A 15274-nucleotide genomic window follows, 5' to 3' on the forward strand; every position below is an offset into this window, starting at 1 on the left:
CCGTAGTCGTCGCCAGCATGTGAATTAGTTGTCAGAATATTTAAGCCAAAGATTTTAATATTTTAAAGTTAGAACATTGGCAGTATCGCTTGCAGTTTACTCCTGTCCTCAGTTCTGCTAAAATTTATTCTGGCTTTAGCCATTTTGCTAGCCGACGTTAAATGTTTTGGCTAGCTTAAGCAGACTACTTAGTGTAGTACAAGATGCTTGAATTTCAGTTTCATTTATGTTATTTAAATACGTACCCTCAAGCATCGGAGTTTTGTTTTATAAGTTCAAGTGGTTGCTTCTGTTAAATTTAAAAAGTTAAAATGATAATTTTACCTTAATTCAAACTGGAACGGGTAACTCGCTCCTCAATTTACTAAAGCTCGAAGGACATTAATACAAGCTTCTACAGAGTTAAGTTAATTACAAGTCTCCTTATTTAAAATAATCCTAATGTTTCTACAACGCCAGATTTATTTTAGCTATTAACATAAAAGTAAATAAAGGAGAAAATAACTGAACTAGATTTGTTTCAAAACAAAACAAGAAATGGTCGCATAAAGCAGCTGTAACCATACAGTTTAGCGTCTGTGCACAAAAACTAATTAATATCAAAAAAGTGCAGAATATAGAGAAATACCTACGGTCGGTTGTTGGGATTTATAATTTAGGTACGCGTCAGGGTTTTGAAAAATGTTCGTGTAAAATGCGATGTGTTTAAAAAAATATCTGAAAGATTTCAAATTATATATTACCCCAATGGAGAGTTTTTTTAACGTTTTGTGTGTTACCTTTATTCATTAAATATCATGTTCTTCGCGCTTAAACCATAAAATTAAATTCAACAAGAAAATCACAAAATATTTAAAAGGAGCATAACTTTAGTTTCTGATACGCAGGCTCGCGCGCTGGAAATAGAAATGTTGTTTTTTTCGTACTGTGTTGCTATTGCTCGCTTTGAAATCGTTGAGTTTAATAATAAAAAATTGTTAAAATTTTACAAAATAGGAAATAGAAAATAAAACAAACTCCGAATTCTGTGCTTCCAGATACGCAAATTCGAGTGGAGGACTACGTTATTCAAAATTTGATGTCCCTAGATACCGTTGTTTTTTCACAACGCGAAAAGCATACATACGTTCAGGCAGATTCTTCATTATTTATTTTTTTTAAACATAAGTCTGGGCTCTAATAGTTGGAACCAACAATCTGAAAAGTGAAACCCCGTTTTATAATAGACAATTCAAAATGCCAAAACGGAATTAATAGCCCTTCTGGGCAAATATCCCCTTTGGGTGAAAAAAAGAAGGATTCGTTTTACTATGTTCCATTCGTGTACTATGTTTGATCTTCTATGCAATTGCAAGTGACATTTCATTAAGTTCTGTTGTAACAAATAGTTTTGCGTCTTTATGTAAATAATATTTTGCATACCGTATAATTCAGTTAATTCTTCATCTTTACCTGTCTGATATTAGTTAATGTGTAGAATAAACAATTGTACTATGAAATATGTAGTTAAAAAGGGTAATTATTAGTTGATTACACACTTTAAATTACTTGATCGGTTATTTCAAGAAATAACTAGGTATACTAAGAAATAACTGAATTAGACACTTTGACGGTGACAAAGATAAGTCATAATTTAGGAAAGTTAGAGAGATAATAAACGCATAAAGAAGAAACTTGCTGCGAAATGCTACCCATCATGTCTGTTTAACACAATTTATTTTTGAGAATTCAATCACAGCTCTTGAGAAGCATACTCAGATTATGGATTACAAAAAGTTCTAGGCACAATCTGCGCCCCCTTTTGATCATATCTTTACTTATTCCATAATTTATTCTAAAGTTAATGACAATATGATTGATGACAGATAGAAATAGGCGGAGACATCTCACCAGGAATCAGACAACAACGTGAATACAACTCATTGAAAAAGAAATCTTGGAGGAGGAGAAGTTGAAAAGTCATAGTTCCCAAACTTCCTATTAACAGTTCAAAATTTCGATACTTGCTGTTGGAGTTTCGGTTCACAAAACTATCTGCGTCAACAGCGTTAAGTAAGAGTCACATGACATCGATTTATTTGGAAGTGAAGCAGCTAACAGAGTTCTGATACAAGCAGTTGCTATTTTTAACATAGAAAAAGAAGCATCCAAATTAAATTAGAGGGTCAAGGGAATATTGAAAATTACAGTTGGGGCTTTGCTTTACTTATTTTTGTCTTGCAAGTATTTGTTTCAATGCAAAATCCTTTTGTTATGTTGTAGAGGTTACTTTAAGTTTCTAACACTTATTTTAAGTAAGTTAACAGTATTTATTTTAAGTTTAAACATGCTTTATTGTCTATTTTTGTTTCCTATCTACTAGTCCCTATCAGAATGAGATTTTAGCATCTCGTTTTATGCAAATGAGTTAGAAGTAATTAAGAAAGATCCAGGTTACTTCTAAAGAATACCTCTAAAGATAGAGCTCAGGAGTTATTAGTGGTGCCTGTTTGCCGTCTGCCTATTTTGTTTTACGACGCTCGGCCGTATTGTACCTGCTTGCTGATGATCGCCGGTTACGTTAAATTAAGGGCCAACTACGTTAGGTATTTGCGTCTAGCTTCGACTAAGTCTGTTTAGTTTAGCATAAGATTGCTTTCTTATCTTGAGTTAAAAGCCCCGGTGGAGGCTTACTTGTAAGCCCGAAAAGGAGCCATCTATTATTATTTCTTTGAGTGAATAAAAGGGTATTTTAACCCTTCCCTGGACTTGGTTATTATACAGGTGAACTCAGCGATAAATCACTGCACAGTTCATTAAGTTCTGTTATGTTATACATAGACAAAGTACCGACGAACATTATAAGTTTTCTAAATTTTCGATTAAGCATACCTAATTACAGAACAAGGCAAATCACATAATTCTATTCTAAGACAACACCTGATCCGTAAAGATTTTAATATGTTCTACGTAGGATTCAGATAGTACATTAAGTCATTAATTTTATAGTGAAGTAGATATTATTAAAATATTTTAAGACTATTTTAAGGTAATCCTTAGAATCTTCTTTCTGTCATTGTTGAAAGTGTAACGCATTTGCGTTGCTACGCTACCAACATAATTCCACTAAGAAATGTAAATTACCGCAGACGTTTATCCGCAAAGAATATCCGCAGACGATGCGCTCGCTTAAAAAATGTTTTTCAGTTATTCTGTAAGTTTTGACCAATAAAGTTGGTTGTTCGTTCAAAAATGGTGAGAGTTACTTTAAAACTACGTTACAGACGTATACAAGAATAAATATCTGAGATATTTATTCTTGTATACATCTGTAATAATAAATACTAAGTAAAGTATCTAAGTAAGTCTGTAATAATAAATATCTAAGTAAATAAATATCTAAGATATTTATTCTTGTATACGTCTGTAATGAAGTTTTAAAGAACTCTCGCCATTTTTGAACGAACAATAAACTTTATTACAACTTTATGATTTAAAACTTTAAATTGAATTATTACGTATTTAATAGAATACAGAATAACTAGAAAAACATTTTTAAGCGCGTGCATCGTTTGCGGATATTCTTTGCGCATAATCGTCTGCGGTAATTTACATTTCTTAGCGAAATTATGTTGGTAGCGTTATAACGTTGCGCGCCTCCAACTTGCACGCAATCAAGAGGTGACTGTGAAAACTTGTATAAAAGATAGAGCCTTGTGAAGGGTTTAAGTCCCTTTTTATTCAACGTAATAAATTACAATTGCGTGCTCTTGACGCTCACAGACTGTGCCAACTTGGCAGTCAAATAAAAATAATAACCTGAAAAGAAAGTAAAGACAAGATTCTAACTACGAGGCTCTCTAAAATAACTAACTCACCGCGTTTTACAATACCGCTGCTAATTCAGCAGACTTGAAGCTCACTGGAACGATTACCACTACTTCCCGCCAAGCACATAGGCCGCAACGCGGGGTTCTTCAATTCTCGCTAACTACCTCCGCGCTCGTGCAGTAAGAATATCACACCGAACTCGTTTCCTTCCTATTTAAATCATAATACTTCCGCAGATAATTTGAATCCTTGCGCGTTCTACTCAAATTTACATATTCTGGCATTGGCAGTTCCAGGAGAAAGTAAGGATTGACAGGAAAGATAGTTTAAACTTAAAATAAATGTTAGTTAAAATAAATATAAACCCTACAGCGTAGCAATGCAAATACAGTGTCTCGCAAAAGTGATGGGACACTTGTGCTTTACAAAAGGAAACTGTAATAAAATAAATTAAAAAAACATGTAAAAATATTTTGTGGGTGTGTTTCATACTTAAATTTAGTAACTATTATTACATAACATTTTCTCAAAATATTAAAATATTAATTTAATAAAAATATAATTGTTTAGAACGGAGCAAAAAAAATGGCTCACATAAGTGATGGGACACCATTAGATACTACTAACATACTACAATACAAATATTTTTTGGTGTTTTTATTTTTACTCAAAAGCAATTGGCAATAATTTATAAAATCGTCTGCAGTATTTTTCTCCAATTTGTTTTGGAATTTTTGTGTTTTTTAGCTCTGTGAATGCTAAACGAAAAGAAACTTTGCCTCAAATTCGAAAATTAGTTATTAATTTGCATATTGAACGTGAAAAATCTATTAGAGAAACTGCTGAAACAGTTAACATGAGTCATTCAACAGTTTTCAATTTCATTAAACGATATAAAACGAATCATATGATTCAGGATAAAAGAAGACCTGGCCGACCATCAAAGCTATTGGATATATCCAATGGAATAAAGCGAATTATCGATCCAAATATTTAAAAAAATCCAAGAATGTGTGCTCCTAAAGTTGCTGCTGATTTACATGCATTATATGGAGTAATTGTTAATCCTGAGTCTATTAGAAGAGTAATTCGATCTGCTGGATATCACGGTAGAGCAGCCACGAAAAAATTCTTCGTAAGTGAAAAGAATAGAAAACTCAGACTGGCTTTCGCAAAATTCAACATAAATAAGAATTCTGATTACTGGAATGTAGTTATATTTGCTGATGAGAGTAAATTTAATATATTTGGTTCTGACGATAGAATCTTGGTGTGGAGAAAACCCAGGGAAGAATTTCGAAAACAGAACTTGGTGCCAACAGTAGAACATGGTGGAGGAGGAGTTATTGTATGGGGGTGTATGTTGTCCACTGGAGTTGGTACTCTTGTTCTTATTAACAGTATAATGGATAAGTACAAGTATATTGACATTTTAAATCAAAATTTGAAATCTTCAGCGCGAAAACTGAACCTTCATAACGATTTTAAATTCTACCAGAAGAATGACCTCAAGCACACTGCTTTGAACGTTAGACTCTGGCTGCTGCATAACTGTCCTGAAATAATAAAAACACCACCACAATCTCCAGACTTAAATCCCATAGAGAATATTTGGTAAGAATTGGAATCAAGAATTCGCAAACACACCATTTCTTCAAAACAACAATTAAAATCGGTGCTTCAAGAAGAATGGGGTAAAATCACTCCAGAAATCACAAAAAAATTAGTCGAATCCATCCCAAGAAGATGAAATCATGTTTTAAAAGTAAAAGGAAATCCAACAAAATATTAAACCCTTTTAAAAAGTAAAATTTTTGGATAAATATTTGTTGGAAAAGTAAGTGTCCCATCACTTTTGTGAGCCATATTTTGCTCCGTTCTAAATAATTGTATTTTTATTATATTAATATTTTAATATTTTGAGAAAATGTATGTTATGTAATAATTGTTTCTAAATTTAAGTATGAAACACACCCACAAAAAATTTTTACATGTTTTTTAAATTTATTTTACTACAGTTTCCTTTTGTAAAGCACAAGTGTCCCATCACTTTTGTGAGACACTGTACGTTACAAATGTTTGCAGTTTCCATGATACTTGAATCACTAATATCACCGCTAAGTGCCACACTATTTCAGTATGCCATTAAGTGATAACTGCAGAATTTTCAAGAGCTCGGTGTTCTGAGATTTCTCGAAACTAACTCTCAAATTGTTTCAGTAATACTGTATATAAATAGCCTACTACTTATAGGTTCTGAATGCTTCCTAACAACTTATACTATAGTATGTACACGCTGCGTAACGCAGTTGACTCCATCTGGGCAACGTTGGAGCAACTTAGCCAAGCTTGCTGAAACTGAATTTTTAATTGCTATTAAATATTATATGCTGAATTATATTAAACAATTAATTTCAAGGTTCACAAAATTTTGTTGTTTATTTCATATATTAAATTTCATTTTTATCTTCTTGATAAATATCTATGTATTTTTAAATGTAACATACTTTGGATTTCAGATTTTGGTCAGAATAACAATAAAAAAGTTTTTTAATATTAGCAAATCTTAATATTAAATGACTTTTTATTGTTATTCTTATTTAAAAATTAAAAAAATGTATTTTTCTTATTTAAGAGATTTCGAACTAAACTATTCAAACACTTCGACGCGACCTCCCTATTATTTCCTAATTTCTGCCGCATCCTGCTATCCATGGCAACTTCACTTCACACAGTACCTACCATTGATAAACTAGATTGATTCGTTAACCCCCTTTAAAATGTCCCTTTCTTCCACACCGAGAATATCTGTTTCGTCCCCTCTAAAGCCCAAACACTCCAATTCCCGAAAGTGCCTGAGCTCAGCGGAGACGGGATCTCTTTCATTGAGAACGAGATTAACCGACGTGGACTTATTTAATTCATCATATTTTCCTTGGAGTCACCATCCGAAAGCAGTTTATATAGCTGCAAATAGAGATTCAACTGTCCAAATCTCTTTGTCAGATCCCAGTAATAATATAATCCTATCAACAGTTAAATTTGGCTTTTGCCGGATAACTGATTGAAATCAAATGTTAAAGGAAATCCCCTGGACCATATTGCTGCACAAATATCTCCACTTGAAATATTTCACCTATCGATATTTCGTCAAGTTCTAATGCTTCAATAAACATTTCATTCAAGATACTATTTCGCAACTTAACTTGGTGCTTCGGCCATTCTGCAATCTAGAAGACTTTGTGCCAAAACTATAAATATTCAATTTTTCTAAACCAGCAACCTTTAATCCCAAGCTTTCAGAAACACGTTTCTTCAAAAATGCACTCTCTGAGTTTTTGTCAAACAAAACATAAGCTCTGACGACTCTTTATCCATAATTTCTGCTTTCACACATTGCAACAGAATTCCTCTTCTGTCATTCATAATATGTATTTCGAAAAAAGTAGCAATTCTTTCATTAGATTTTGCCTTCGAGTCACTTTCAACTTTTAATTTTTTAGAATTTGCTAATTTAAAGCATATTGCGCGGCTCGTTTACCTTTACAAAAGGAGAAGTTTATCCCAAAGATGCAGATTTCAAAGCTTCTACCATGTACATTTTTGATTGTTAATCTTTTGAAGGATGGTAGCCCTTAAAATTCGTCTTCCCAAAAGTCTTTTGATACTTCCAAACTTTCAAACATACAAACTTCCGTTTGTGATAGAGATCCTAGAATAGAGAGTAAAAGATCCTAGAATTGTTTCTAACAGATTGCTATCGGTAATCGGTAAGCTAGATTCGTGGTTCGTGGATTTGGAGTGAATGATGATAACTCTTAGTGAAGAATCAAAACACAATTTATTTGCTAGTAAATACTATTACAGAAAACAGTTCCAAAGACACGTTTACACTCGTCGAAGAACTACGCTAAACATGCTGAAACAATCAGCTTTCAGGATTTAACGGTGAAAACAGCTTCACGGAAAAGTACTAAACTAAAGCTCCTGACTTGGTCGATCTCTTTCAAGCTAATCTCTAAACTCGAGAAACTACTTTCTCCCCGTACAGTAGGAGTATATATATATTCAACCTACCTTCGAGGATGTTCCCGAGAAAACCGCTAAAAATACGTTCTAGAATGTTCTCTCTTCGTTTATGACATATCGTCAAACTTCGCCAAATGGGCGATTTCGCTCCAAATCTGGCAACCTTGCCTTTCTCTGCCACTAAACTCGCCGTTGACTCACGTTGCTCAACAGGCAGAGAACTTTCTCTGCCCCGCTGCAGGAGCTTCTTTTTTAACCCAATTTGCGGGGAAGCTATTATCTGTTCACATGTATCATAACAACAAGTTCCGGCCGCCTCATCCCTTTTAGAGATATCTCTTGTGTCATCAAAGAGAAGATCAGAAAAATATGGCAGCAACTTTGGGACATTCAACTTCATAACAAGTTGAGAACGGTGAAGCAAAAAATAGAGCATTGGGCTACTACTAGCAATCGTAAAGAGGAAGTTCTTTTGACTCACCTTAGAATTGGTCACACTAAAGTGACACATAACTATCTTCTGAAAGCTGAGAACGAGCCTGTTTGTGTAAATTGTAATGTGTCTCTCAGTCCATCACATTTTAATTCATAAGTTAATAGTCTTCGTCCCATATTTTAATAGTCTTCGTCAGAAGTATTTTAATCGCTGTGACCCGCCTCTCGACCATTAAGGGAAGTCAATACCAATTTATTTCAGTACCTGAAAGAATCAGGTCTCTATTCTTTAATTTGATTTTATCTTGTAATTTTATGCTAGAATTTTAAGGCTATATATTTTAATGAATTACGTGTGTTATGATTTTAAATCCATACTGTATATATCATTATCTGAATCTTAATCAGAATTTAATCCCACCATTTCATTATCTTACTACTTGCCTCGATTTTATAAGAGTGCTGTTGTTTTTTAAACCTTTTTCTCTGTCCAGCGTATATACAATAAATTCTGTGTTTGGCGCATATGGCCTTTAGAGCTTTACGCCATAAAATCTACCACAACCACCATAACAACAAGTCTGCACCTGAGAAGACCAAGACTAGAAGAACATGTGACTCCGTTCGTCAAATACGCAATCAAACCATATGAGGAAGCGCATAACCCAAATAACTGATATTCCCTGGCACCAAGGGGTTTAAACCTCCAACACAGAGTGATCCCACCAAATCATTACACAAAGAAAAGCTCCCAGTTGTTGTTGTTTGAATTTCTAACTGAAAGAGGTTACAGCAAATAATGAAGGCATTTCAAATCACGTCCTTATAAATGGTATGAAGCACATAAGCCCACTAGCAAGTCAACGAATCAATATGAGTAAATCACAAATGCTATAAAAACGATAACCTGAACAATAACCAAAGTGTGTAAAAGAACTAAGTACTTGGATTGAACCTATAAGCGATGAATGGCTAGGTATGATGAACATACAGTTAAATACTCCACAAACCAAAATAGACCTAGGCCCTTATGAATGGACAACCAGGTGACACCGCCAGCGGCGGCAGAGCTTGCGATGTCGTTTGCACCAGACGACAGCAGAACCTCGGCACCAAAATGGTACCGTGGGCCCCAGGAAGGCGTTGCTAATCTGGATAGCTAGTGTAAGGGGCGTATACCTACCTACCCATGGTAAATAATAGGTGGTCCCTTCACTTATACCTAATCTAACCTATCTCACCGCGTAGCCGTTGGACATTTCGCAACAATTTATTTATGCATAAATATGTCTGTCAGGCTAATTCTGAGAATAAATAAGGCTCATAAGAATTTTATTTAAATTTTATACAGCTTGTATAATTTAGTTTGGAATAATAAAAATCGTTGAAAAACATCCTAGAAAAACACTTAAGATAATAGCTAAAGATGTAGATTTTATGTTAGGTCCAGTAATAATATGAATTTAATACCTCTATTTATATCGTCGTCATAAAATTCTACAATTCAAGAAATACAATAATTTAACACGTAAGCAATATCGAAAATATCTAGTATTCTAATTCTACCACTGAAAGGTACGGATACAATTATGGCACAAATACGGTAAAACCTGATGTTAATAAAAGCTGAAACTGTAGACTTAAAATATGAAAAGCGCATTCAACGGCCAATGTTTAAAGTTAAAATAAAAATTAAGCTATTTTACCAAAAGAAGTAGGACACATCATAACGGACGCATTAACTATAAGCTTCAAGTGATGTAGGAATTTGAAAAATTCGAGTTGTAAGTTCATCTGTGGTCCAAAATGGCTGACAGATTAGTTTATCTTTCCCAGTTATTTTATTGCAGCCAGAATTTCATCTCAGAAGTTGGTTTAATGCGTATGGCCTCATTATTACACCCCGATCATGCTTTTACTATATTTAACAGGAAAACTCATTACCGAAGATGGATTAAAGCCGGACTGTGGGGTAAATGGCTCCGCATAAGTAACGGAAAGGAGCTTGAGTTCAGTTTCGTTGGCTGTGAAACATCACCTGCAAAAGCGCCTCAATAAATTGATGTTTAATGCGATATGATTAATTATTATGTGTTTTTTTGCTAAACATTATTATATGCTTTTAATAAAAATGTGAAATTTCGCGTTTTTGGTATTTGCAGTTATACAGCAAAAATATTTTCGTTTTAGTGACATATATCTGGAAGACGAATAATTAAACGAATTTTCTCCCATGGATATAAACATTTTCCAGCGAAATAGACAGATTTATGCTTCTCTGCTCTTTCTGATTGCTGTTAAATAATGCTGCAGTACAGTCTGTATACATATATTTTAACGGTTTTAATTTCTATATACAGTGGCACTTAGATATACGCCCGCTTTGAAATACGTCCTATTTGGTTATGTCTTACTTGGGCGACAAAAATCTTGTTTGTTACACCACTCGAGTTCAATGAGTCACGACTTCTCGCACTACGCTTGTTTGCCTTTTTCGAAACAATTCTACAACCGTCAGATGGAATCTTCGCTCAGCAGAGGCAGGAGCAGGTCGTGTTTCTGCAGCTCCGTGTTTTTTCTCCGTAGTAGCGGAAATTTTTATTTTCAGGTTCTGAAACAAACAGCATCGGATAGATAACAGCTCGATGAATACGCGGATACCGAATTTTTGGATATACGTCAAACGGTTAATTAATTACGAAGTTATTAATATTTATAGCAATACGTTAAGCTTGGTCATTCCAGCCAGCAGTCTTCAAGCGATCGCCGAGCAGCCATTGGAAGCCGACGCTTATTAAATTGGATATCATTGGAAAGAGGATTTCCCAAGGAGAATTTTGATGCTAATTACAAGCCCTATGGACAATTAGAACAGGAGTAATTAATTCTTAAATTAAGCGAATTTACAGCCACGTGGTTCCCATGACCCCTGACCTTTCCAACGTTTCAACACCCGTACAACGGTCATCCGCATTCCATTGACCCCCCGTCGAAGTCTTTCATTCTTCATCTAACAAAGGAAGGAGAAAGGACTGGGACTCCTTGCCTAATTTTGCTAATTAGTCAACTAATTAAAGCAGCCAATTGGAACTAACGGATTCGGATTTCTGAAGTGACAAGGATCACAGAGACATATCTTTCTTAATTATCGGACGTGTATAACCTGAGATAACAATTTTGTGCTAATTCCGGACTTTGAAATTTGATAACTGCGCGTTATTGTTTATATGCAAAGGCAGGGGCGTAGCTAAAGGGGGGCGTCTGTCCCCGGGCGCAGAATCCAAGGCGCGCCAAACTGATGTTACGACATTATAGAATTAAATGTTTTCCATCCTTGGCAAGCAGTAGGGGCCGCGAAATCTTCAGTTATCCCTGGGCGCTGAAAACCCTAACTACGACTCTGTGTAAAGGTGTGGTGAATATTATGTGTGTGTGCTATTTGTTTGGATTACGTGTATATAGAAGCAGACCAAGACAACAGAAAAGCGATATCGGCCAAAGTAGGCTTTAAGCGCTGATTAAGTAACTAATTAATTTTAATTACAACCTACCTGATCTTAACTTCTGGTAATAATTCTTAACTAGTACATTAATAATACTGTTACAGACCCAAGTTTGACCTAGGTACTTTTAGACTCTTAATTCTTGTCGTTCAGTTCTCTATTCTAATTAATTACTGTTAATTAACTGACCAAATAACAGTATCCTTATAACAGTTCTGGTACTCTGGCCAAATTTATCAAGTATCTGTTGCCATGTATTTATGTGTTTTCAGGCTACAGATTTAAAAGTGTTTCACCGTTGATTAACCGCCTCTAATTAAGCTAATTAACAGTGCTGATTTTGATTATTGTACTTCATACCTATATAACTCTGATTTTTGCATCTTGTATTCACTCAGATTTTACAGTATTTAAGTGACTGTTTACCAGATATTCGGTACTTTAATTTAATTAGTATTAATTGGTCCTATTCAATTAGCAATCCTCGGTTAAAATTGTTGTAATTTTTTTACTCTTAGTGCTATTTACATGTTTACTTTGTGGTTATGAGTAAATATTTAAGTATACCAGATTGTAATTTCCTGTGAACCAGACAAACTATCACATAGTGTACAATTAGTGTCTCCACGTTGGCATAAATAAGATAATACGTGTAATTACGCAAGGTATTTAAGTGCCATTCTTTTTACAAAGTTATTACAGTGCTGAGTGAAACAGTGTTCTTTACAGTGAAAGTGTTTAATGTACTGTGTGTACTAATTCAGTGATTTAAACGTCAATTTACAAGCGTTATTTAGAGACACATCCAGTGTTAAAACGTGAGCTGATAGTGCATAACCACCAGTCTTCAGTTCACGATAAGTGTGTGCTATAGCTCAACGATTCAAGCTTTGTTAGTGCTTATATGTGCAATACGCGTCAACAACAGTGCTAATAAGTGAATTAATCGTACCCAGCCCCTAGTCAAAGCGTCGGTAAAGTATAGTGCGTGATTTAGTTCAGTGTTCAAGCAACGTTAGTGCATCTCAGTGAAAGTTATTGTGACATTTCAGTGCGATAAGTGCATCACAAGTGTAAATACGTGCAAATTGTTCCAATATCAATTTCAGTGTCTTTAAGTGAATGAATAGTGCATGGCCACTAGTTAAAGTCCTAAGCTAGAAATATAGTGTTTGATGCAGTGACCAAGCAACGCTAGGCTTTGTTTCAGTGAAGTTAGTTTTCTCTTCAGTGATTTAAAGTGCACCACTAGTGTCATAGCTAGTGTGAATAGTGTCATAGCTAGTGTGAATAGTGTTTTTAAGTGCATACAACTTCTGCACCTCATACCAGTAATAATCTAACCCAGCCACCTCAGCAACTGGACGCTGCACTGACAACGGACATTAATATGGACACGATCCCAGTTCAAACACCAATAAGGTGCCTTCAGATTAATCTGCAACATGCCAAAGCAGCCACGGCACAAGCTGCTGCATATGCCGCAACCGAAGGGGATGATCTAATATTTGCCCAAGAACCGTACTGCTTGAAGGAAAACGCGGTAGGCTATCCTCTACAATGGACAGTGTAGCAAAAAGATGTTAACGATTCACCCCGTGCAATACTGATCAATTGCAACCCAGCGTGGACACCGGTTATCATCACCGCAGAAAGAGACTTCGGAGCTATTCTTCTTGAAATGCACAACGTAACGGTTCTCTTGGTCTCACTATACTCACCTCCGACAGCTAATATAGATACAACTATCCAGCGAATGCAGCAACTACTTCAGCGGTACAGGTCCCATAACATCCTACGTGCTGGGGATTTCAACGCCCACAGTTCCACATGGGGATATGCCAGCACTGATCCTAAAGGCCGGATGCTAGAAGATTTCTTTTCTAGTCAAAATATGAGCGTACTTAATCATCATGATGCTGCACCCACCTTCGATCGCGTCCACTCACAGGGATGGCCCGACCTTACAGTAGCAACATTGCAAATTGCGCAAAAGATTCAGGATAGGACGGTCGTGGAAGGCTTAAGCCTATCAGACCACAATTATATTAGATTTTCTATCAGCAGTGAGACAGCCACCTCGATAAACAAGAGGTATAACTTGCCAGGTAATAAACTAAGGACATTTGCTGCAGCCATTAAATCCCAACTTGCCCACTTCGCAGAATTGATCGAACAAGCAACTACCACCGAAGCCTTACAAGTTATCACGAGTGACATAATGGCCACCATAAGAACAGTTTGTAATGAATTGTTGCCAACCAGAACAATCAAAACGATCTCTAATCTAAACTGGTGGAGCAGTCATCTCAGAGAACAACAGCAGAAATTTCGCGCCCTTAGACGCCGTCTTAAGCAGAACGGCGTCACAATATTTCTTCTAACACGCTCATCACCTTTCAACACGAAAGAGCAAAATATAAGAAAATGATCCTACAGGCCAAACTGGAAAGCTGGAGAAAATTTTGCTCGGAAAATACCGAAATATATGGCATACACCACAAGATTGCCACGTGTAAGCTTTTCAAACCCGCCTCCTTCCATCTGCTACCTGTCCCAGAGATCTCTAATAAACTGACAGAGACCATGCTTGCAGAAATCGTGAAGGCGGTCTTCGCCACAGACGACCCCTCCGAAGACATGCAAGCGCATAGAATAATCCGATATGATACCTCGGACATTGATACTGCAGAAGATGCTTGTTTCACAAAACTAGAAATATTGCACGTCTTAAAGTGCCTACCGCAAAAGAAAGCACCTGGGCCGGACGGAGTAGACTATCGTATAATTAAAGTCATTGTGCGATCGAGTATCAATCTATTTCGACAGCTATTCAACAAGATACTAAGTACCGGAACTTTCCCCAGGTGCTTCAAGATCGGCCAAGTAATTCAATTCCTTAAAAAGAACAAGGATCCGAGAAGAGCGGATGCCTACTGACCAATATGCTTACTATCAGCGCTTGGTAAGACATTTGAAAAGTTGCTAGTGAACAGGCTCCGACATCACTTGCACTCTAGTAATTACCTGAGCGAGGATCAATATGGGTTCCGCACAGGCAGATCCACCATCCATGCTCTCATGAAGGTTAAAGAATGTCTCCTACAAAACAGATTGTCAGGTCACTACACCGCGTTCATCTCAGTCGATCTCAAAAGTGCCTTTGACACGTTGTGGTGGCCGGCAATCCTACGGGCACTAAGGAACTCACGCTGTCCACGGAATATCTATCGAACAATGGAGAACTATCTCGCAGAACGAAAACTTATTCTGCAGCATAATAGTGGCATACTACAAAATAATCAAACAAGGGGATGTCCGCAGGGTTCCTGCGCGGGACCCTTCCTATGGAACTTAACGTACAATAGTATACTTGCACAGTCGTGGCCAAGTCACGCGAAAATAGTTGCATATGCCGATGACACGGCACTAATAGTACAAGGCCCCACTAGAGAGCAATTGCAGAGAAACTGCCAAGAATCCTGCGACCTCTTTCA

The sequence above is a fragment of the Stegodyphus dumicola genome, chromosome 3 (assembly GCF_044657685.1).
Source record: "Stegodyphus dumicola isolate Sdum_Otavi_A_Nest chromosome 3, ASM4465768v1".
Taxonomy (NCBI): Eukaryota; Metazoa; Arthropoda; class Arachnida; order Araneae; family Eresidae; genus Stegodyphus; species Stegodyphus dumicola.